We start from the raw sequence: 25895 nt of genomic DNA, 5'->3' as shown, positions 1-25895 counted from the left end.
GGTACAATGGCGACACCCACGCTTTAGCTTTAAATATCTTAAGCTAAAGCACGTGTGCTGTGATTGCTTCAAAAGTAAAGAAAGAGAAAAAAAGGCATGGGGACACATTTTTTTTCTTTACTTTTGAAGCAATTGCGGCATCTGGGCTTTAGCTTAAGATGTTTAAAGCTAAAGCACAGGTGCTGCGATTGTAACACAAGTAAAGAAATAGAAGAAAAAAGTTGTGCGGATTTGCATATGGCTTGGTCTGAACTGGGGTGGCGAAGTGAGCTAAAGAACGATGATGGATTTAACCCAGATCTGTGACTGGGAGTGAGTGTCTGCTTGTGTGAATACAACATGTCTCGAAGAGACCGCGCAAGTGCAGCCTAGACAAGACCTAAAAAGAGTAAAAATCTTTTCAGAACACTGAAAAACAAAAAAATATGAAGAATACCACTCACAAGCAGTTATGGAAGTGCCAAAAGAAAACAATATAGAAAAAAAGTGAGATAATCCTCGAATAAAAAGCTGTTTATTAATCGAGTAGTATTAACTTAGAAAGAGGAAAGTGTTTGGTACCATGCTTGTATTACAAAATTAAAAGAGACCGTAGATCAGATTTCATAGAACGACCAGGACAAAACCGGACAGAGCTGGAGACAGGAGATGGCATGTAGAAATAAGGAGCTGCACAATACTTTTCAGGTTCTTGGTAAGGAGATGAAGCTAGACTATTGGACAAGACTTAGGAGAGTTATATGCATGATCTAAGGAAGGTTTTCTTAGATCAAGTTGCTGATTTAAAAGTGGAATGAAATAGTCTGTCGAGATCAGTTCTTTGTTCCATTGCTCAACCTAGTTCCACAAATCAGTGTAATTCATTTCATTGTATAATCATGTTAAATACTTTGAAGTTCTCCATACGTTTCACCCAGACATAGTCTTGATTACAAATAAAATGTTTAGTAATCCTTTCTGGCTTTCATTATAGTAAATGACAACAGTTCCTTGTAGTCTGCCCATTGAATTCTGGTCAGTGCAGCTTGGTTTCATTCTGTTTTTAGATTCATTTAATTCAGCACAGTTCACTTTAAGTATTTCGGCCAAATCTTCTTATGTTTGTGATACTTGAAGGGTTGCTGGTTGTTGGGACTGCAAGTCTTCTGAATAGCTCTGGAGAGTGTGCTTCCCTGCCCTATTGTGATCTCCAGGCACGTTTCTTGAATGTATTGTAGGTCTTTTTGATCTCTACTTCACTGAACATGAAAATTACGCATGTCCACTGAGGGCCTTCTTCTTTATATGGATTGAGACCCTGGAACCCCTGGCTGCCTTGGTGCCCCAGGAACCCAGGCCTCACATTGGTAGCAGCGGTTGGATCACTAGACTTCAAACTCGGTGTACACTGATACCAGCTAAAAAGTAAAGTAGATATCCGTTAGATATATGCAAAATTGCAGATAACATTGGAAAGGAAACTTAAATGCAGGGCCTGTCTGTAGATTAAATAAAGCAAATGTGTTCTGGCAAGGGTTGGAGGGTCCTGAGGTTTAAGGACAGGGAACACTTAGTTTTCCGCATAGGAAAATACTTGGAGGGAGAGGCCATTGCAGCGAGGAGTGAGGAGGAGGTGGAAAACGTACAGGAGAGCACTAAAGTCACCTACCTTCAAAGTCCTTTAGTTCAGGCTTCCCGTATACCTGCACCTAGGATTTCCCCTAGGTCTTCCCCTAGAATTTTTACACCCCCCTATCTCTAGTGTTAATTTTTCCCCTGCCCTAGAATTCACCTCCATTGGAGGGACTGACCCAGAAGAGGCCCTGAAACTCCAGGTGAAACCACAGGATTTAGAAGAGGAGAGGGTAAGGGAATTTGAGAGAGAGAAGTTGAGGATAGCCCACTAGGCAGATGAGGAACGGCAAAGAGACAGACATGAAAAGTGGGTTCGGAAGAAGAAAGGGAGCGGCAGGAGAAGGATGAGAGATAGGGAATTGGAGAAAGGGCGATAGCCCTGGAGAAAGTGAAGCTCAGGTTGACAAAAGAGAATGGGGTCAGCTCTGGTGATAGGGAGCCCCCCTCCAAGTCCAAGGAAAACACCCCAACATACCAAAAGAATTGATACAATTGTATGTTCCAGTCGCTTGTACGGCTCGATGTCTAAACGATTAATCCAGGGTGAAAATTCTACTGATTCACCTCCCTCAGGAAGGAACTGAGGTCATTGAAAGGATGCCTGAGGAGGACACTCTGACCTATCAGTGCATGAAGGATGCTCTGATTAGATGTTTTGGGTTGAAGCCAGCCCAGTACTTACAGAGGTTCCATGAGAACAAGAAGGCGGATCGCATTTTGTTTGAGAATTGGATCCATAACATAGTGCATGACTGGAATGAGTGGGTGAGAGGGATGTAAGCGAGTGATTGCCAGTATCGGACTCAGGTAATGATAGCAGAGCATCTCGGGGAAGAGTGCTCTGACACTCTCAGACAGTATTTGTCTGACCTTATTAAGAGGGATCCAGAAAAATTTGCAGTGTTGGCTGGCAAGTTGTTTGCCAACCGAGTGAACAAGGGGCAGGAGCACTACAGTTCCAAGCCCAAGAGAGAGAAGAACTCCTAGCAGCCTGGCTTTATACCGGAGGAGAAGGGCCAGAATAGTTCCCAAGGTACTCAGCAAGTCAAACGTCCAAGAGGAACAGGTCCCTAGTCCTCACCAGAAGGGGAGTGGACAGAGGTTTTATTTCACTCTCAAGGCAAAGAAATGCTTTAGGTTTAACTTAGAGGGGTACATAAAGACGGACTGCCAAGTGAAGAATGTAGTGCTAGTGGCGCCCATGCTTGCAAGTGTACTTTCACTGGGGCCAGACATAAAGGTAGGCTCAACTGAATTTAACGTAGTCATCGGAGATATCTGGAACCTAGACCCAGAGGCTCTTAGGCATATTCACCGAAATTCGAGGAGGGTATATGAGTGTGGCAGATATCAATGGGAGGTATGTTCCTGCCACCAGGGATACTGGGGCCCACAGAACTATGATTGAGCAAAAATATCAAAAACCTGAGGACATCATCTCTGGTTCCAAGGGTAATGGTCTGGTTGCTTGTGGGGATGACATGGAGTACTCTCTTGCCAGAGTGAAGGTAGAGGTGCATCGTAAAAAGCATTTTCCGATGTGGAGGTGAAATAGAAGCAGAGTGCTGGATGCTTTCTGGGGAGTGACTTCATCAGCTATACTCACCAATGCACGTCCTGTAAACCAGATTCCTAGTGAAGAGTAGACGTCTCCTGAGACATAGAGACCAGAGGGGAGTAGACCAGAACCATGGACAGGCTCTGAGAAGGCACCTGTCCTTGTGTTGATACCTACTGCTCCAGTTGGAGAGGAGGGCGAGCATCCAGAGGCATACTTATAAGGTGTTGGAGTCTGAGGGCCTGCCAAACTGCAAGATCTGTTTGTGGCAGAAGAACAGTCCTGTGAGGAGTTTTGTAAGGCACAGGCTGAGTGTCCTACACTTCTAGCGAAGTGAGCTACAGAACGATGATGTATTCAACCCAGATCTGTGACTGGGGGTGAGTGTCTGGAAAGTTTCAGCGTTCCGTCCATCATCTCCTTGTGTTTGCTTTGTTCGCCCTAAGTTGGCAGGGTATGCCTAGACTTGGGTCCCTTGCGAAAAGGTTTGTACTGGAGCAGTTGGAAAGCACAAGGTGGCTTGGAAAATGGACTCCTGTACAGTGAGCCCGCTGACTGTGAACCAGGAGCCTGCAAACAGCTGGTGGTTCCTTAAAGTGCATAGGAATTTCCTGTTACAGTTAGCAGATGAAGTATTCCTTGGGGGGGTCATCTTGGCATCAAAAAGACAGGTTAGCACCTCTGTTCTACTGACAAGGAATTGGTCAGGATGTGGAGAGATTTTGCCAAACCTGCCTGGCCTGTCAGACCAGTGGCAAGTCTGTTGGGCAGCCCAAGGCACATTTGATGCCCCTACCTGTGGTGGGTAGTGCCCTTTGAGAGTGTGGGGGTTGGATAGTTGATTCCTTTGATCCTCCATTATCCTCAGGTAACAAGTACATACTTCTCATGGTTGATCATGCCACTAGGTATCCTAAGGCAGTGTCTCACAAAAGATACTCCAATGGACTCACCAATGGTCAGAAACAGGTGATATATCACCATATCACAGTGCAGGGACACCACAGAAGAGGGACCTACAACTGAAGGGAACCTCTAAAGTGAAAGGTTATGCTAGTCACTACAGTGAAAGGTTATGCTAACCATAACCGTGTGTTAAGGGAAAAGCACCTTTTGTTTTTAATTACCCGCACACACCCTAGTGGTGTCATGCTTCATCATTGGGTCACCCTGACACCTAAAAGTCGGGGTGGGCTCAACCACAGTGTTGGAAGCTCTTCAGATAGATGTCTACAGGGATCATATACTGCAGTTAGTCAGTCAGTCAAAAACTCTTTATTCGATTAATTAAAATCATAAAAGAAGCAACATTACATACATACAAAGTAAAAATATATATACATTTAAAAACAGACATCTATGTACATACATACATTCAATGCAGATTATATATTGCAACGTTCATGGGGTGTTAATTAATACAAATTATCTCCTATTGTAATTAAAAACCACTATTAAAACAGTACAAATATTTAAAAATTCTGTTCCACGATTATGGGGAAGTGGTTTAGATCAATTTATCTGTAGGGTTCTTTTGTTTTTAACTCTGGCTGCAGCCACCAGAAAACTAGCTACGCTGAAGATAACTCGCACATTGTTCAGTAATTGCAGATACAGTAGTGCAGGCCTCACCTGCAGGAAACCCGCTTCTCGTAATATGGGCAACAAGAATTTATTTCGTGCCACCGCAAATTTGTCACAAAACATAATAAGGTGAAGGGTGTCTTGTGTCGAGAAGTTGTCGCAGGAACATGGTGGAGAATCAGCTGGCTTACCCCAATGTTGTTGATCTCCCAACACAAGATGAATAAGGTTAAATCTAAACCTTGTAAGCAAGAAGCGATGGTATGGCTTTGTTACAATCCTGAGGTAGGGTTCAGTGTGGGGCGAGGACTGCAGAGCATAAATGCTTCTTACTCCTGATTTTTTGAGTTCTATATCCTCCCTGTCTGCCTCAGCCATGATTTGAAAGTTCTGCTTAATCCATCCCAAATCCTCTTTCTTGATACCCTCTGGGGTGGAGAACACGTCCAGACGTCCCAGCCTGACACACGCCGCTCTAACGTATGCCAGCCATGGGATGCTAAGTGCCTTGTCCAGAGCCAAACAGTCTTTAAGGATGAGATGATTAAGGGTAATGTCCTCATTTAGCCATGTCTTAGCCCAACAAATCAAAGGTGCTGCCTTAAGATGATCTGTGATATATCCCATTCCTAGTTCACAGTGTACTGCCATGGTTGACGATGAATGTGGTACTGCCAGCAGTGATCTAAAAAACTTATTTTCTACCAATTGAATTTTATCCACATTGGCATATCCCCAAATCGGTGCCCCATAAGACGCAATGGCCCGACACTTAGCCTTATAGATTTTGAGCATGTACTGCAGTTATTATTCCTCTTCAACCCTCTAGATACTGGGAACTTTATCAGTAACTTATTGTGTAAACAGTTTTGAGCAGTGCACAGCTGTGGGTTCACATACACCTGAGATCTAATTAGATCCACATACACTTCAGAAGCAGTATAGCTCTAGTATTTTTAGTTTCTTACAGTAACTGGCACCGTACCCTAGCCATACAAACCTCAAGCACACCCCTTACCTGCCATGGCTGAACAACTAGGGATTGGCTATACGGATGATGATGCATCCGTTATTTAAGCAGGACCATCCCTACTTTCTGATACCAACATCAGCCATAGTCTATCACAAGCACAAAACTGGGATAAATTAAAAGAACTGAAATGCTGTCAGATGCGAGTCCTTCTACATGGAGCCATCATGACAGAATACCTCAGGGAAAATGCAGCTCCAACAGGCTTGTTGGTCACTAATGCGCCTAGGATATTCCTGGATGATCCCCTTTTCAAAAAAGAATGGTCACTGATCGCATGGCGCTGCTATCGGGATTAGCTAATCCTAATCATTAATACGGCCAAGCGCCTCTCAGATACCATACTAATAAAAATCTAAACCTGTGAAGACCATTTACTTACGGAGATCAAGTTGACACTCTACAAAAAGAAACTTGAGAAAGTTAACAAAGAAATAACGGAACACAAAGACTACCTCATACAAAATAAAATCGCCAAATTACAGAAAGATCTCAAAAAGTTTAGTCATGAAAGAGTTTACCCATACATAAAAGATGACTACAGAGGACAAGAACTCTCTGACACAGGGTCATCACGGAGTGGTCAGTCGGGATTGTCTGACTCAGAACAAGAGGGCTGGTCAAGCGAAAGATCCAATAAGAGCTGGAACCACAAACCAAGAAGACCACGACAGGTGGATTTAACCAGAAATATGGACACCCCCAGATGTACCCATGGCCCGGCCCTTTTGGACCAGGACCCTACCATGGACCACCACAATACCCGGTGGGACCCTACTTCCAACCTGACGTCAACCAAAATTTTTTAGGACAGGGCGGAAGGAGAAGCAAACATGGGAGACATGGCAACAGGAGAATACAATAGTAAGAAGACAGACCTTGACCGCACACAAGAAGCAACACCAGGGGCCAACAACAACTGGGGACCAGCGGCACAAGGGATTGATAGTGAATCTATCAGACACTATCCTTACCAATGATGAGATGAGTATTCTGGAAAAAGGTTTGGGGTTCGTCCCCACGACTCACCTAGACAAGTTCCGCCTACGTTGTGAACTGGGTGAGTTTTTCAGGAAGATCAGACTAAAAACCTTCTTACTGAACAAAGAGGAAACTACCAAAGATGGAAATTACACTGACCTTAAATTCAAATCTACCTTCTACCCTCCATCAAACCTTATGCCCCCTGAGGTTCTTGCGTTTGAGGAGGCGGTAATAAAAGAGGTGGAAGAACTTCAACCACAGAGGGACGCTTACAACAATTTGAGCAACAACGAACCACCGCCTTGAAAAAATGAAAAAGAGATCTGAACTGATCCTCAAGCCAGCAGACAAGGGGGGAGCCACAGTGATTCAAGACACCGGTGCATAACAAACAGCTTGCCTCACCCTCTTCAGTGACACCAAGTTTTATAAGAAAATCAACAATGATCCCACAAAAAGACTAAGAAAAACCATCTGTACCACAACGACCGACGCCCTGGAAAAAGGCTGGATCTCCAAGAAAGAACATGAGTTCCCCAACCAGGATGAACCACGGGTTCCTCTGTTGCCTGTTTGCTACAGTTTGGGACTCATACTTGCTTTGAAGGCTTTACCAGGACTCTTGCCCTGCCTTGCCTCCCTGTCGTGCTGTTGGTTTCCTCCGCTGCCGGTACTGCTGACCATCTTGCGCGTCCGCCGAGTGGAGGAAACACATTGCCCAGAAGCCCTTGCCGACCACGCCCACACCATCACGTGCCTGGTGGCGCTTAAAAGAGAGCGAGCACTCCTGTGGAGTGGGTGCAGGACTCTTGCCCTGCCTTGCCTCCCTCTCGGGCTGTTGGTTTCCCCCCGCTGCCGCTGCTGCTGGCCATCTTGCGCGGCCGCCGAGTGGGGAAAACTACATTGCCCAGAAGCCCTTGCCGGCCATGCCCACACCATCATGCGCCCGGTGGCACTTAAAAGAGCGTGAGCACTCCGGTGGAGTGGGTGCCTGTTTGCTACAGTTTGAGGCTCATACTTGCTTTGAAGGACTTACCAGGACTCTTGCCCTGCCTTGCCACCCTGTCGTGCTGTTGGTTTCCCCCGCTGCCGCTGCCGCTGGCCATCTTACGCGGCCGCCGAGTGGGGGAAACTACATTGCCCAGAAGCACTTGCCGACCACGCCCACACCATCCTGCGCCCGGTGGCGCTTAAAAGAGCGCGAGCACTCCAGTGGAGTGGGTGCCTGTTTGCTACAGTTTGGGACTCATACTTGCTTTGAAGGACTTACGAGGACTCTTGCCCTGCCTTGCCTCCCTGTCGTGCTGTTGGTTTCCCCCCGCTGCAGCTGCTGCTGGCCATGTTGCGCGGCCGCCGAGTGGGGGAAACTACATTGCCCAGAAGCCCTTGCCGACCACGCCCAAACCATCACGCGCCCGGTGGCGCTTAAAAGAGCGCGAACACTCCTGCGTCGCAGGACGCGCGCGGGCTTCGCCGGGAGAAGCCCGGGACAAGGGCGAGGCCAGAGGAGGCCGGGCTGGGCCACCCCACTGACATCTTCACTCCTGAACTGTAAGCTCTGCTCACTTTGGACTGTTTCTATTGCTTGCAGGGGGTTTGATAGTGGATAATAGTATTTGTCTGAATTCTCTTGACAAGAGCAAATGGAAAGTGGGGGACAAGGTGGTGGGCACTCTTGATGCCTTCCTCATAAGAGCGGAATCGGTGTTAATTCACGAGATTGAGGCTACCGAACGTCGACTCTCGCTTGATCCTAGGCTTTTGGGAGGGGGGGTTCATTGCCATGTGCTCAGCTACCTACCCAATCTTGTTCCCCACTAGTCCAGACCCGCCCACTTCTCAGCCTCAGAGTAATGTGAGTAGTCCGGCTATGGTTAGGACAAGAGGGATGAAGACTATGGGTGGCACAAACAAAGAACCACCAAACAAAAAAAGGAAGGGGCGAGGTGCTAAAAAACAAAATCCACCACCAGCTCCTAGTGGCTCGAGCGGGGTATTTGTCTTTGGCAATTCAAGCTTTCCTACCACTGATAACCCCCCCTTGGTTCCTACTAACCCTCCGTTGAATAAAAGTGATATTTGTACTATATTAAAGGAGCAACTAGCAGTCCTTCTTGATCCGCTCCTAAAAAGATTAGATTCTGTTGATCTTAGGCTATCCAAGATTGAAGTTGCATTGGCACGCCCTTCCCAAGCGACCCTGGCTCAGTCTAGTAAGCAGGCTTCAGCAGGTGTCACTCTAGCCAGTGCGGGGGACATTCACAGGGACCAGGGTGGTGCGAAGGCGAGTGCCCAGATACTGGTGGGAGGGGCTCAAATAGTTGGGAACGCCAGGAGTACACCACCTACTGGTGCTAGTAACGATAAGATTATGTCCAACCAAGGGCCTTTAGTGTCGGAGAGATCACGGAGGCAGGACGACAACTGCAGTGATGGTCGGCCAAAGAAGCACCCTTACCTGCACTTGCCACCCGAAGCAACCCCTTCTACTGTCATCTTAGCGAATGTTCCCCCCTTGCCTCAGGTCTCACATGAGCACTGGTTGACCTTTAAAAATAAGGCCCTTCAATATCGGAATAAAAAGACCGGTATTGGGGATGGCCTATTTCAGGAATTTAAAATGGTAAGACGTATAGAATGGGTCGGACACTCCACTAAAACCATACTGGGAGATTGTGTGGTTTTGAGCTTCAGGTCACCGGATCTGGTTCGTTATATTCTCGAGACTTAGGGATACGCTCCAATTGATAAAGCTGCCATTGGCATCCTCACCCTTGGTTTTTCCTACAAACATCATATGCTCCCCAGACCGAGGGATGTTCGAGATTTACAGGGAGACTGCCTTAGGCCTGATTTCACCATCCAGCTAAATAATCGCTTTGAGGCCTTTTCCACACTTGAAGAAACCGACTGACTGGGGGTGGACGTACAGGGGGGATCAGCAAAATGAGGAATCAAGGCGGGTGTAGGGGCCCTAATGACAACCAATTGCCCTACCCAAGCTGCACCTAGTGTACTAATTCCGGTCCACACTCCCGCGCCGTTGGCGCCCGTTACTTGCTCATTGGTAACAGCAGCCGCCCCCAGCTATTATGACCCCGCACCTAAGAGGAAACCCCTGGCCATATCCTCACGGAATATAGCGGGCTTGGAATCATAGGCTACATCAGCCGATTGGTCCTCATATATTGAGGGCGTAGACATCTGGGCCTTTCAAGAAACATGGTCAACTGATGCTGTGTTCCATGCTGGTTACTTAAACTTCTCCAAACCAGCATTAAGGGGTCAGAGGGGGAAATCTGTGGGAGGGTTGACCTGCTGGGTAAGACAAGCTGAGGGGATAGCCGTGGATGAGGTCTTTTTAGATAGTCCAGATATTCTTGTCATTAGAGTTAGATCTACAAAAGGTCTTGACCTACTTTTGTTCAATATTTATGCCAGGGGCCAACCGGGTGGCAGGATCTCACAGGTCATCACAGCTCTCGAGACTTATCTGTCCTAAGGCACACTTAATGCAAATTTGATGATTGCAGGAGATTTTAATACCTGCTTTGAGCCTTTGGACACTGACGATGGTAGGCTTAGCAATGAGGTGGATGCTATATGGCGTGTGCCACAGCTGAACCTCAAGCCCATAAAAAAATGGACCGAGGCAGCTCTTCATGTCAAAGGGTTGTGCTTGGAATGGGGTCTCAGGGCAGCTAATGGAAGGACTAAGTCCGACGCCCTGGGTGCGGTGACTTTTGATAATGGGCGTTTCAAAAGCCGCATAGACTACATCTTAGTGAATGTGGCAATATGGTCCCTCGTCCTAGATATGGAAGTTCATCCTTGCCCCGAGAGTGACCATAACCCCATGGTCCTTACGCTGAATGACAGGAGTTTCTGGGGCACACCCACTATGTTGGTTGATGATACCAGCCCCAATCAAGTAATTCTGGCAAATGACTTGAGAAGGGTCCGATGGGCCAAGGTGGCTCTTGATGAAAGGAAGGTGTTAGAGATTAGGGCACTAGTATCAGGGTCATTAAGAAAACTTAATGAATGTGGCTCTCAAGAGGTCCTTAACGTCAAACTACCAGGGATCCACAATGAGCTCTTTAGTGGGCTGAAAAGGTTCTTCATTAATATCAAGCCAGCAAGGAAGAACTTAAAGCTTAAACTCAACTCATGGTATAACGACTCATGTAGGCTGGCACATAAAGCCCTTGTGGTAGCCATCAAAACAAGGAATCATCCCAATACCCATCAGGCTTGAGTATCCTATAAGTCTACCCTAAAGAAAGCAAAGAGAGACTGGGATGAGGAGCGATGGCAGGACCTGCTACTAGCATGTAAAGGCAGGAACATGACCCAGTTCTGGGACCTAATAAAAATGGGGGAATGGGCAGAGGTCGATTGTTCCAAATAACAATGTGGACCCACAGCATTGGGTCGCACTTTTTGAAGCCCAATTTCAGCAGAACACGGAAAGTGAAGCCCCCGCCCTGCACATTATTATAGACACCCCCTTGCTATTTAGCACCAAAGAGGTCGAGACAGTTCTAAAGATCATCCCATGTGGTAAGGCGCCCGGGCCTGATTGTATTCCAACCGATCTATTTAAGCAGGATCCTGACCTTTGGATCCCATACATTACGAATTTAATTAACTCACTAGCGGGGGGAGCCCCAATCCCTACATCTTGGTCCGGAGCGGAAATCAATCCGATCTATAAGAAGAGGGATTGCTCCGCTCCGGCCAATTATGGACCCATTAGCCTCATCGATGCACTGCAAAAAATCATAGGTCGAGTGCTACTGGGTAGGATCCAGAGTTGGATGGTTGAAGAGAACATCTTAACCCCACTACAGGCAGGGTTTCGGGCTCACATGGGGACTGGAGGTCCTTTTGGGTAGGGGAATGATCTTTGCTGCTTTCGTGGATTTAAAATCTGCGTTTGACCTACTTCCAAGATCGAAATTGTGGGATGTTCTCCTAGGATTAGGGATGCCCAAGGAACTATTGGCCTTTGTGGTTAGACTCCACAACTCCAACTATGCCCAGGTTCGATGGGGGAAACCGGGTGAGGTCACCGAGAAATTTAAAGTGGGGAAGGGCGTTCGCCAAGGATGTGTGCTGGCCCCCACCCTATTTTCACTATTCATAAATGAGGTGGTGCGGTACTTCGATAATTACCCTACGGATGCGCCCATGCTAGCCGGCCAAAGGGTGCCACTGCTCATGTTCGCAGATGACACCTTGATTCTATCTAAAACGAGACAGGGGCTTCAGTTGGCACTGTCCCGCTTTGAGGAGTTCTGCTGCAATCATGAACTTGTGATCAATGTGGAGAAAACTAAATTTATGGTACTCCACGGGGCCAGGCCTGTTATATGAAGAGTTTTCATGAGTGCGAAGCTCTTGGAGCAGACCAATGTCTTCACTTATCTAGGTGTCAACTTTGGAGAAAAATTGAGCTGGATTCCCCAAGTGAAGTTACTTGTGCTGAAACATTCACAGCTAGCGGGAGCATTGATAAAGGAACATAGGCTGTTACAAACTAAGCCTATAGCCCGTGCTGTTAAAATATATTCCACGAAAATTATTCCCGCAATTTTATATGGTGCTGAGATCTGGGGATCTAGTAATCTAACCCACTTAGCATTAGCCCAGAACAAATTTTTAAGATCAATTGTGGGTCTCCCCAAATCGACCCCCCGCATCCCCCTTCTTTTAGTCCTTGGACGCCATGCAATTGAGGACACTGCAGGGTATAGGATGTTGGTTTTCTGGAGAAGGCTTTGGACCACCCCAGAATTACACCTATTTGCAAGGGCATTGACTGAAGTAAGGGGACTGGACCGCTCGAACAAGATTCTATGGTTATCCAGCGTTAAAGATATGCTCATTGATATGGGGATGAGGACCTTGTGGGATAGTCCAGCGTCTGCCAAATTTCCATCAAAAGTAATTTATAGAGCAGCCTATTGGAATCTTATTAAAATCAGGAGATTTTCCACTTTGATAAGTCCATCCCTGTCTTGTGTCTTCTGGGAATTCAAAGATGAACCAAGCTTGGAAAGTTATTGGGATCTAATAGCGAAACCTAGAGATCGCAAGCTTTACCACCAGTTCAGAGTTGAGACACTTCTGCTTAGGAAGTTCACATGTAAATGGAAACCAGATACTGGTGATAAATGCCTCTTCTGCCCGGATTGCATAGAAGATATTGACCACTTACTATATGTTTGCCCTGCCTACCAACAACCTCGAAGCACATGGCTCAAACCCCTATGTAGATCTATGGGAACAAGTTATGCGTTGATTGCTAAAAGGCTATTGAAAATTGGTTCCAATGATACCGCAGTAATAGGGGTAGCCAAGTTTCTGAGCTGGTCTTGGGCCATTCGGGAAACAATGGAGGGCCTAATAGCTAGTCATGATACTCCTGGGTATGGCATGTTAAAAATTGGAATTTTGTAGATTTTTATCCCGTTGTTTGTAGATATATGTAAAGTCTTATGCGTATGATACATTTAATTATGTTTTAATGAATGAATTAATTTTATTTTAGTACAGATATTTATATTTTTAATGGTAAATTGTAGTGACAGTTTTATGGTGTATTTATGGCTGTCAGCTGTATTTTGTATTTTATTAACTTTCTGTCTTTTTATGATGAATAATCGTAATAAGACTTTTTTTAATTGAATTGAATTGATATCCAACAGCTCTTCAGCTCGGATTAGGATGGGTAAATTGGGTGCAGTAAAGTACATTAGTGCTTTTGATATGACATGGGGCTACTGGCAAATTGTCTTAAGCCCTGCATTCATAACCCCAAGGGGCCTTGACCCTTTAAGGGTATGCCTTTTGGACTGAAGACTGCTCCTGGTACTTTCTAGCGCCAGGTCAACCATCTGTTGTCAGGCTTGAAAGAGGTCCAAGTGGTTTACCTGGATGACATTGCTGTATTCAGCAACTCAAGGAAGGACCACAAGGAGCACCTGGAGCAGGTGCTGATGAGGATGCAGGGGACCAAACATACCATCAAGGCAATCAAGTGCCAAGTCAGTCAGTCCGCTGTTGTTTGTCTTGGACATCTGCTGGGTGATGATGGGAAGATTTAACCCCTGGCGGCTAATCTCCAGGATGTACTCGGCTGGGAGGTTCGTTCTACCCAGACCCAGGTAAGGGCCATTTTGGGCCTTACTGGCTTCTGTGAGAACTTTGCGGCAAACTATGGGACCATTGTTTCCTTTTTGACAGCCCTGACCTATAAGAAACAGCCCAGGAAGGTTATCTGGACTGAAGAGTGCCAGAAGGCATTTGATGACTTGAAGGCTGCACTATGCAATGCACCTGTGTTGAAGACCCCTGATTACAGTCAGAACTTCCTCGTGCAGACAGATGCTTCAGATTAGAGATTTGGGGCAGTTTCTGCACAGCTCAATGAGAAGGAAAGGGGGCACTGAGTTGTTTTTATCAGCTGCAGACTGCTCCCCTGGGAGCAGAACTGGTCTCCTATTGAAAAACAGCATTTTTTCATAGTGTGGGCCCCTTCAGAGACTCAGGCCTTACTTTCTTGGGGCTACATTTGTGGTACAGACTTGGCACAAAACCTTTTTTTTTTTTTTTTAAACTTTCTTTTTCCAGTTTATACATTAAAACAATAACGCATAACTGGCATCCTTTCAGTGTATGTACGCAGATCGACAACCTCATTAGCGGCACTACAGGCGGCATCAGGGAGGGAACGGATTCATGAGTAAGTTACACAAAAAACATACAATAATAGCACAGTGAGAAGGAGCCAGCCTGGCGCTGATTCAGGCGGTGAACAATTCTGGGGTCCACGCCCCTGCTCCCCGTCAGACCCAGACCCAGACCCAACAGGCTCATCCAACCCACCACTCTCACTGTCAGCCGTGTCGCATGAGGAGAGCTCCTCTTCCGCCAGTCCTGATGCACACATCACACGCCAGGCCATTAGGAAATCCTGTAGCTTTTCATCCCGCCGAGTGAGTTGCATGTGAGTTTCCTCTGCCAATGACCACTCTCTTACATCTCTGAGCCAAGTGGATACCTCAGGCCACCCTGTGCCTGGCTAGTACCAACATTAATTGGAGGAATTTGTACGAGAGTTTCTTTTTTTGGGGCTTCCGGACAGGGGCAAGTAGACATTGCAGGGGCTCGGGCGCCAGCCGAAGGCCCTTGGCTGCGACTATTCGGTCCACCACCCCCACCCAGAATTACCTAACCAAAGGGCATTCCCAGGCTAAGTGCAGGAAGCCTGCTTTCTCAGCGTGACATCTAGGGCAACTGTCTTCCCTATCCTTGGAGATGCGTTTCAATGATACTGGGGTTAGGTATGTGCGGTGCAGGAAATTGAGTGTGTCAGTTTAAACCGGGCATTGCAGGAGACTTTCCGGGTGAGGGTACCTATGCGCGTCCACTGTCCCTGGTTCAGTGGAGCGCCGAGATCTATCTCCCAAGCTGCCTGGGAGGGCGGCTCCGGAGGGGCAGAGTCCCTTTTCATGGCCTTATAGAGGAGTGAAATCAGCCTACGCCCCTTGCCACAGGAAAGGAGGATGTCTAGGGTGTGGGTCAGTGGTGGTGCATCTGGGTACTGGGGCCAGGTGACCTTCGCCACCTCCTGAAGGCCCCCGAAATGTAGGTATTGTCCCCTTACAAGGCCAAAGGTCTCTCCTGGCTGCTTATAAGTAAGAAAAGACTCATTAGGTTAAAGGTCCGCCAATACTTCGCAGCCTCCCTCCCTCCAGGAACAAAAGGACATATATTGCCCCATATCAATGAAGGGGGGCAGTATCCAGCTCGGGAGCTCCCTGTGAAAGGGTGCCCTCCGCAGGGGAACATCCTTTACCATGAAACTATTACCACGCAGTACCATTACCACGCAGTTTTTACAACGAAAGTCGTAACAACGACTTGCGCTGGAATCTCGCTGTGCACATAGCGCTTCTCGTTAGGAGCTTGCTGTTACTGGCTTAATTTTAATCGTCCCGTTTTATCATTTTGTTTTCCTGTTTTCCTGATTTACCCTCATTTCCTTGATTTTAAAAAGTAATCTAGAACTGTTTAAAAATATCATAGTCTTTCCTACCTGTGTCCTTATTCACGGACCGCATCCTTGCACTGTGGCATTACGCCGCATTCACCGCCATTCGGGCGGGCCGGTCCCCGCGCTTTGTTTACCTGGGGCGCCATCTTGGGTGGGTCGAGCTAGTTGCTCCTCAGCCATTCGCTGAAGACAATCACGTGCACTCGTCAGAGGCTGCACTTTGGAGCAGTACTTTATGCGGGTAGGAGAAAGCCTCACTCCTTGCTGGAATCTCGCTGTGCACATAGCGCTTCTCGTTAGAAGCTTGCTGTTACTGGCTTAATTTTAATCGTCCCGTTTTATCATTTTGTTTTCCTGTTTTCCTGATTTACCCTCATTTCCTTGATTTAAAAAAGTAATCTAGAACTGTTTAAAAATATCATAGTCTTTCCTACCTGTGTCCTTATTCACGGACCGCATCCTTGCACTGTGGCATTACGCCGCATTCACCGCCATTCGGGCGGGCCGGTCCCCGCGCTTTGTTTACCTGGGGCGCCATCTTGGGTGGGTCGAGCTAGTCGCTCCTCAGCCATTCGCTGAAGACAATCACGTGCACTCGTCAGAGGCTGCACTTTGGAGCAGTACTTTATGCGGGTAGGAGAAAGCCTCACTCCTTGCTGGAATCTCGCTGTGCACATAGCGCTTCTCGTTAGAAGCTTGCTGTTACTGGCTTAATTTTAATCGTCCCGTTTTATCATTTTGTTTTCCTGTTTTCCTGATTTACCCTCATTTCCTTGATTTAAAAAAGTAATCTAGAACTGTTTAAAAATATCATAGTCTTTCCTACCTGTGTCCTTATTCACGGACCGCATCCTTGCACTGTGGCATTACGCCGCATTCACCGCCATTCGGGCGGGCCGGTCCCCGCGCTTTGTTTACCTGGGGCGCCATCTTGGGTGGGTCGAGCTAGTCGCTCCTCAGCCATTCGCTGAAGACAATCACGTGCACTCGTCAGAGCCCTTTATTATTGTATGGATATGACGCGCAGCGTGTACGCGCATCGTGGGCGCCGCAGTGACGCCGGAGTCACGCCAGAGTCCAGCCCGTCTGCGCCCGTCCGCGCTGAGGACGTGCTGGGCGGCTGGACTCTGGACTCCGTCCAAACTAGTTCATCCCCTCATAGCTACTCTCTCCAGGAAATGCTGCGCTTGAAACCTCGCAGATCAGGTTGTACGCATTCTCTTGAACCCGACGATTTCCTTTCTCCCCTACGATGTGGCTGTCATCTCAAGCCTAGTCTAATCAATTCCCCCCACCATCTTCCCTCTAGCCACTCCGATGAGATCAGATCTAAGACTTCGGGAGTAGAAGGCCTTTTGGTCAATGCCCGCTCCCTCGTTAAAAACAAAATAATGTTTAGGGAGATGGTCTCAGATAGAGTGCCTGCCCTTGTATTTGTCACCGAAACAGGGGCCAAAGATTTGTCGGGCCCTGATCTAATTGAAGCAGTCCCGGAAGGGTACTGCTTGGCTAGACTTGACAGGCAGGGACGAGTGGGAGGGGGTATAGCGATCCTTCACAAAGACCATTTGCAATGTCATATTGTACCTATCCTTGACTTCCCGGATTGCTTCCAAGCCCTTTACTTTACAATTAAGGAAGCACACTACCCCTTCCTCAATGGAATTTTATTATATCGACCACCAGGCCCGCGAACTGGTTTTACTTCCTGTTTTCTTCAGGCCCTGGAACCATATTTTGGCAGAGAGAATTTCTCCATCTTTGGTGACTTTAACTACCACTTAGAACGGCATGATGCTTCTGATACCTCAAGTCTCATTGAGGCCTTGGCGTCCTGCGGACTCACGCAGTTAGTCCACGGGGCTACTCATCGGGCAGGTCATACGTTAGATAGCATTTTTTCTAATGACCATCGCCTAACTACCAAGGACCCGGTGCACCTATCCTGGTCCGATCACCTTGCAGTCCCATTCTATCTGGAGTATCACAGGGGGGATGGAAACAAAAAAGGGAATCGCGTACAGGAAACGACCAGAAACTTTAGGAACATTAGCAGCCATTCCTTTGCCCTGGGCTGCCAGCCTCTCTACTTCGGGTATGGACAGTGGACAGACCGCAGTTGGCCACTTTGAACAGGTTGTCACTGAGGCCTTGAATGAACTGGCCCCAACACAGACCCGCCGCCGAGCCAGACAGAGACCATCTGCCCCATGGTTCTCAGATTCTCTCAGGCTTGTCGGTCAAGAAGTGAGGAGAAAGGAGAGACTCTGGCACTCTAGTTGGGACCTTAAGAACAAAGAAGCTCATAAACTCCTCATTAGGAAATATAAGGCTGAGATCGTGCAGGCCAAACAAGATTACTTTGTAACCCTGACAACCTCACTCTCTTCACCGAAGGAGCTTTTCAAAATTGTTGACTCTTTAGTCAATTTACAAGTCCCTGACCCTGTCGTACCTTCACAGGATTTATGTGATAGGATTGCCTCCTTCTTCCACACAAAAATACAGGATATCCACCTAGCTCTTGAAAAACAAAGAGCCTGTATTAGTGTGCCTACTGTCCTGGCTGAGGCGAATCTGCCTACCATCGACCTCTCCCCATTGGACACCTTGGACTCCTTTCCACCCCTTACCCTGCAAGATCTTGAAATCTTGACTAATAAGATCAAATCGGGCTCCCCCCTGGATACTTGCCCTCTGAAAATCATCAAGCAGTGTAGGGAGACCCTCTTACCACCGCTGCTAGAAATAATGAATCTAGCTATAAGAAACGGCGTCTTCCCTTCGGAGTGGAAGAAGGCAGTAGTTAAGCCTCTGCTAAAGAAGGCCTCCCTCGACCCGGAGGTCCTAAAAAACTTTCGTCCAATCTCGCTGCTTCCCGCCCCGGCGAAGATGCGTGAGGCACATCTGAACAAGCATCTTGCGGACTTTGTGGAGTGCTCGGGCTGCTTGGATTCCTCCCAGCACGGATTCAGGAGGGAACATAGCACCGAGTCGGCCCTCACCGTCGTGCTTGACAACATCCGCACGACGGTGGATGGGGGCCAGACCACCCTCCTGGTCCTATTAGATCTAACTGCAGCCTTCGATACCCTCTCCCCCTCAGTACTTACATCTCGTCTGAGGGACGTGGGGGTAAGGGGTGCAGCTCTAGATCTCTTGACCTCTTTTCTTGCTGGGAGGGAACAAAGAGTCAAATTGGGTGAGTTTCTATCTCCATCCCGACCTGTGCTATGTGGGGTCCCCCAAGGGTCGGCTCTTAGCCCGACCCTATTCAACATCTACGTGACCCCACTGGCCAGACTAGTAAGAACTTTCGGGATGGATGTAGTTTCCTATGCTGACGACACCCAAATACTCGTCTCTCTCCCTCATTCAGATGTGCAGACCGCCTCCAAGTTTAGATCTTGCATGGAGGCGGTTGGTCACTGGATGATTCAGAACTCCCTTAAACTGAATGGGGAGAAGACTGAGGTGATGGTGTTTGGAGGGACCGAAAACATCTGGTCAGCCAGCTGGTGGCCTGACTCGCTTGGAGTGTGCCCCTCCCCCACAACTTCCGCTAAAAATCTTGGGGTGATGATAGACCCTGCCCTGGATATGGGCAAACAGGTGAGTAGAACCATCTCCACCTGCTGGGGATTAATACATACTCTGCGAAGGATCAGAAAGTACCTTTCGCTACAGTCCAGAAAACAGATAGCTGTTACACTCATTGGCTCACGCCTAGATTACTGTAATGCGCTGTACGCGGGGCTAAACAGGAGCCTCCTGCAGCGCTTACAAGTGGTTCAGAATGCCACAGCAAGATTTGTTCTGGATATCCCCAGACGCACCTCCGCTACATTGGCCCGGAAAACATTGCATTGGCTTCCGGTAGAATACCGAGTAAGGTTTAAGGTCCTGTGCATGACATACAGAGCCATCTCAAAAAACAGTAACTCGGGAGTGGGCTCTATCATCTCTCTCTACACTCCCGGAAGGAACTTGCGTTCCTCCGGGAAATTGCTTCTATCAGCCCCTCGCATACGAAGAGCTAAATGGGGTGGCAGGGCTTTCTCCACCCTGGCTCCCAAATGGTGGAATGATCTCCCTCTGGATCTCAGGTCCTTACCCTCGCTACAGACATTTCGTAGTGCTCTTAAAACCTGCCTCTTCTGGCAAGCCTATGTGTATTGGATGAATGGTTCTACTTTCTGATTTTATTGTTAGGCGCCTTGATACCTGCGGGTTATTGTTTTGCGCATTATAAATTGTCATCAAATCGAGGGCGCTGTAGGATAGGGAATAGTTTAATTTTCTATCCAACACCTTCCCTACTATCCATGGGGACTGGAGTTGGAATAGAAAGTTAAACTATTCCACTATCCAGCGCCCCCAGCGCAAGTCGTTGTAACGACTTGCGTTGTAAAAACTGCGTGGTAACGGTACGCGTGGTAATAACACACGGTGTAATGACATACAACCCCCTCCGCAAGACCCTCTCCTCAAACCGCTGCCACACACTAGCTGTGTGTCGCACCACATATGAAAGGGACGTGTCCGCCCCCATGCCTCGTATCAGGGCAACCTGTAGCGCTTGGGTATCTTCCCTACCAGAGAGGAGACGCGTCTCCCAATTGTCAGTGTCTGTGAACCAGTGGGCCGCATGTTGCAGCTAGGCCACGTAATAGTATAGATCAAAGCGCGGGGCTTCAAGGCTCCCTTCCTCGTAGCTACGGACAATGGCGTGTAGAGCCACCCTACTTCGCAGGCCCGCCCAGAGCAGGGACGTGAGAAGCGTGTTAAGAGTGCGGAAGACGGGGAGGAGCTTAGCGCGCATCCAAGATGGTCGCGTGAGCACAGGGCTCCAGAGACCCTCGCTGCCTCCCGCATATATCCTGTCACTAATCCTGATGAAGACGACGGGTTATTAAGGACATGACCCTGCTGACATAAAAGCTCTTTTCAGGAATATGATTTGGGTGCCGGGAACCGGACTTATTCCACTCCGAAAGTTGACGGCCTACACCGAGGAGCAGCCTGGGACTCGAGATTCTGAGATATCCAGGTGGTAGTTGAATAACAACGGCCAGTGGAAGTTGACTAGTGCCCTTGAGGTACTTTCGGTTTTGTTTTTGGATTTTATCTACCGAAACCAGCCACCATCCGACTTCGGTGGCCCATGGTCTGAACTTCGGATTGAACGGTCGCCCGCTGCGTCTCATATATAGACTCTTCAAAGACTGACTTGTGAGGAGCCATTCATACCAGGTCTCAGAGGCCCTCCGGGGCACATCGCTCAACATGGCGAGCAAGCCGGAAAGCGAGAAACTGACGATCAAAGTCACGCACAGAGGGGGCGCCATTCAATCCAATGTCATGGATCGGTACACTCGGCCTAAAGGATCCCCCAGTGGTGTCAGTAAAACCTTGGAAGAGACCGGAGATGGCTCCTCAGCGACGGATGAGTTGACTTTGCGAGGCGTCATGGGCGCCATTGCGAGCATGAAGACATCCATGGGCCAGCAATATGAGACATTGGCTCTAAAGCTTGATACGGTTAACCTGATCAGGACTGATCTGGCGAAGACCAACGAACGGGTCAAGTCTCTAGATATCAAGATTGCCAGCCTCACGACCGACATGTCCGATCTCCAAACAGAGGTTTGCAATCTACGATCCTCCAACGATCTATTTGCCCGCCGGCTGGAAGACTTCGAAAGTCGAGCAAGGCGCAATAACGTTCGTATCATCGGGGTTCCGGAGAAGTCCACCGAGTTGACTACGGATCTCCTCGTGGAGGACCTAATATTGAATCATCTGGCCCCCAAGGGCCTTAGTAACTTTTTTGCTGTTGAACGTGCCCACAGAGATCCGGGCGGAAAACATAAACCAGGCGCTCCACCACGGCCCATAATAGCTAGAATCTTCAATTTTAGGTATAGAGACGCTATCCTGCAGGCGTCGCGGGCCAATGGCCCCACGAAATTTGAGAATGCGACGGTTGGCTTCTACCCAGACTTCACTCAATCTGTGCAGAAGCAGAGGATGGGATTTTTGGGGGTGAAACGGAGATTGAGGGACATGGGATTGAAATATGCAATGCTCTTTCCTGCTCGACTACGTGTCGAATACAACGAACGGACGTTCTTCTTTGATCGGGCTGAGGTCGTTAGTGACTGGCTTGACACTCTGCCGACACATTGAGACCGCCCGGAGAACTCTGGGGCGCAGAAGGTGGCCCGTTGGAACAGGAGTAAGGAGTGGTGACCGGCACGAGCAGTATACGGACTTCGCAGCAGTGGTTTGATGACTTTCTGTGTTTGTACATACAATTGTATATACCCAGAGGCGGTAGGGGAGACAGGACTCTCCCTCCTTCCGGGGTTCTTCTTCTTCTTGTAGATTAGTTTTATGTCAGGGCGACCGGCACACTGCAAGTTGGGGTGGCTATTTAGTCTAACGCAGGGGTGCAGGGTGGGGGTGTGTTCAAGGGATTTCCTTGGGGGTGGAGGGGAGGACTTTGTTTTATTTCTTTTTGTTTAGAGGCAATGTATCACTGCATATTTTGATCTTGGTGTCCGGTTCGCTGTGGGAGTGAGTCTGCCTTCATTTCTGGGATGGGGGGTAGGTCCGGTTCGCTGTGGGAGGGAGTCTGCCTTCATTTCTGGGATGGGGGGTAGGGGGTTGAGGGTACTAAGTTGGAATGTTAACGGTTTGGGGGACAGGATAAAAAGAGGGGTAGTACTGCAGTTTTTGAAACGTCTTTCCCCTGATGTAGTGTTGCTCCAGGAAACACACTTGATAGGGAACACATGCCATGCAATGAACCGGCTAGGTTGTTGTTTAGTCGCACATTCGGGATTCACTACTGGATCTAGGTGGGCGGATATTCTAATCAGGAGTTCCCTCCCCTTGGAGTTAGATAATATTATCCTAGACGACAGGGGACGATATGCTGCTATCACGGGCAGATGGGAGGGGAAGACGATTTCCATACTCTCTGTGTATGTTCCGCCAGTCCTGCAAAAGATGACATTTGCTGATTTGGGGAGAGTAGTATTGGGACTCCCCCAAGAGTATTTTAGTTGTGGGTGGAGACTTCAACTCTGTTGTCTGTGGTAGGGAGGATCGCAGCCCCCCTAGAGATATAGCGAGATCGCAGTCTTGGCTGGGTAACTTCCTGGAGACACTGGGTCTGGTGGATTGTTGGAGACTGATGCACCCTGGACAGGCACAATACACTGTTCACTCTGGTGCACACAGGAGCCTTGCTAGGATTGATTATGTCCTTATGCCGGCAGTGCAGGCTGTCTCGGTGAGGGAGGTTAGGCACCTAGCCAGGGGTATTTCGGACCACTCCCCACTGTGGCTCTCTATTGATATACAGCTGGGAGCGGAGGGTCGAGTGGCTCCGATTAATCCCTGGCATCTTCGTAATCCTAATACCCGGGTGGGCGTGGTTAAGTCTATTGAGCATTATTTCACAGAAATGTGGGGTCGGTATCCTCCTCCATTTCACTATGGGAAGCCTTCAAGGCGGTAATCCGTGGTCAAGCTTTGTCGTTGATTGCTTGTACAAAGAAAAGAAAGAATGAGGAGGTAGTACGGCTAGAGGCTGAAATCACTGAATTGGAGGGAGAGTTGGAGTCTGGTGCCACACAGGATAAGCTGCACGCTCTAAACCTCAAACAGTTTGATTATAGAGCCTCAGTGACTGATGCGGCTAAATCTATGAGTTGTGAGCAGCAGGGGCGGCTGTATGATGTTTGAGATAAAGCGGGGAAGCTGATTGCCTGGTTGGATAAAAAGGAAAGATTGAATCGTGTTGTGCCTGTGATTGAGAGAGCTGATGGAGTGCGAGTTGCGGACCCTTTGGAGATAGTGGACAGTTTCGCGCACCATTTTCAAAAGGTGTATGCACCAGTCTCAGACAGACCGGAGGAGGACTCGCATTTGTTGCTTAGAGATATCGCGCTGCCTTGTTTGTCTGATTCTGACAGAGAGCTTATGGAGGCGGAATTCTCCGACGATGAAATAGCGGTCGCTATCCGCTTCATCCGCTCTGGAAAAGCTACGGGCCCAAATGGTATCCCCATTGAGCTGTACAATTGCGCCCAGATAAAATGGCACTGTATCTCCGTGAGATGTTTCTGGAGTCGCGAGATGTCGGGTCCCTTCCCCGAGATCAGAGACTTGCATCCATTGTTGTGATTCATAAAGAAGGGAAACCCCGGGACCTATGTGCGTCTTACAGACCGATATCACTTTTAAATGCTGAACCTAAAATTTTGGCAAAACTGCTGGCAAATCGGCTAATAAAGGTGATCGGCGACTTGATACACCCGGATCAGTCTGGGTTTATTCCTCACCGCAATACCGCGCTGAACCTGCGTTGTCTTCATGGCGTCCTGGCGAGAGCGGAGTCGCTGCGTGAGCCGGCCATCTTGGTCTCCTTGGATGCAACGATGGCCTTTGACACTGTGGAATGGCCATATTTGTGGGCTGCTCTTGTGAAGTTCGGTTTCGGCCCAGGGTTTATTGGTTTTAGTTAAACTCCTTTATGAGGAACCGCTGGCCCAGGTTGTGGTTAACGGCAGGGTCTCGGAGTCCTTTGTTCTCGGGAGGGGCACGCAACAGGGGTGCCCATTATCTTCTTTGCTCTTCGCGCTCGCTTTGGAACCCCTAGCTGCTTGGTTGCGGTGGGAACCATTGCTTAAGGGTATTAGGTGGACCCCCGACTTTGAAGACCGCATATCGCTATACGCAGATGATATTCTGTTATACCTCACTTCCCCCCGGAAGTCACTAGTAGTACTGTTTGATGTGCTTAGTTCATTCGGAAAGAACTCCGGTCTAGTGATCAATTGGGCTAAATCCAGTGTTTATGTTCTCAATGGAGACACACCCCCCTTGCCGCGTATCTGCCCGATACAGATATCACAGATTGGTTTTAAATATTTAGGGATTTTCATATCACTAGACCCTGCTGTTCAATATGAACGTAACCTGCTTCCTCCGCTTCTTCGGCTTAAATCGGACATAGCGGCCTGGTGTGGCCCGCCGTTGTCCCCTGTCGGTAGGGCAGCTCTTTTTAAGATGATGTCCCTACCTTGATTTCTATATGCCCTTCAAAACACACTTGATCTTGTACCTGCGAGTTATTTCTGTGAGATAGAGAGCCTACAGAGGCAGTTGGTATGGGGCGGGCGTCCTCGTATTGCCCTAACGAAATTGACACTGCCCTGGTACGATGGGGGCATCGCGTTACCGGACATCAAACGCTATTACTGGGCATCTCAATTGAGTGCAATTAATCATGCCATGTACGGCCCTATGCCAAATCCTGCCTTTGAAATGGATAAGTGGCAGTTGCCGGGAGGAAACTACAACAGGGTGTTATATTCTAAATCGACTGGCAGGAAGCTACTGGGACCCACTGGGGTTGCGGTGCGGGTGTGGCATAGCGCGAAGCAGCAATGGGGTGGTCGGATATATTGACCCGAGCGACCCCGCTTTATGTAGCTGAAAGATTGGGTAGCTTGTGGACAACGAAGGGCTTTGAGAAGTGGGATCTCATCGGTATCAGTAGGGTCGGCTATCTTTGGGTCAAGGACAGGATTAAGACTTTCGAGGAGCTGCAGTCGGAGTATGCGCTTAGTGATAGGGAGCATTTCTGCTATATGCAGATCCGTCACGCGCTTGGTTCGGTTTTCCCAAACAGGACCGTGATCCCGGAATCTTCTCCCCTCAAAGATAGAGTGCTTGACGGACATGTTTCCGGATAGCACTATTTCTTTAATATAAAAAAAATTAATTAAGGACCCAACGGATCTACTTCTGCAGCTTCGGGAAGCTTGGACCAGTGATGGGCTGAAATTGGATGATGAGGATTGGCAGGCTGCGATATCTTCTCCTAAGGAGGTTGCGATCCCGGCCCGTCTCCGGCTGGTGCAATTAAAGATCCTACATCGTATCTACATAACGGGTCCCCGTCTGCTGCGTATGGGTTATTCCGTGGATGGGTTGTGTAAGCGTGGGTGTGGTTTGATGGGTACTTTCCTCCATATCATATGGGA

General features: G+C 48.3%; 1 protein-coding gene across 1 annotated transcript in view; it reads left to right on the top strand.

Moving 5' to 3' along the window:
* The window catches only part of LOC147708705 (uncharacterized), a 389106-nt gene that overhangs the window by 107086 nt on the left and 256125 nt on the right, over nucleotides 1-25895 (top strand). The window lies entirely within an intron of this gene.

Source organism: Lissotriton vulgaris, chromosome 6, assembly GCF_964263255.1.
Source record: "Lissotriton vulgaris chromosome 6, aLisVul1.2, whole genome shotgun sequence".
Classification (NCBI taxonomy): domain Eukaryota; kingdom Metazoa; phylum Chordata; class Amphibia; order Caudata; family Salamandridae; genus Lissotriton; species Lissotriton vulgaris.
The sequence above is the reverse complement of the archived record's forward strand: the minus strand, read 5'-3'. Positions and strand labels throughout refer to the sequence as shown.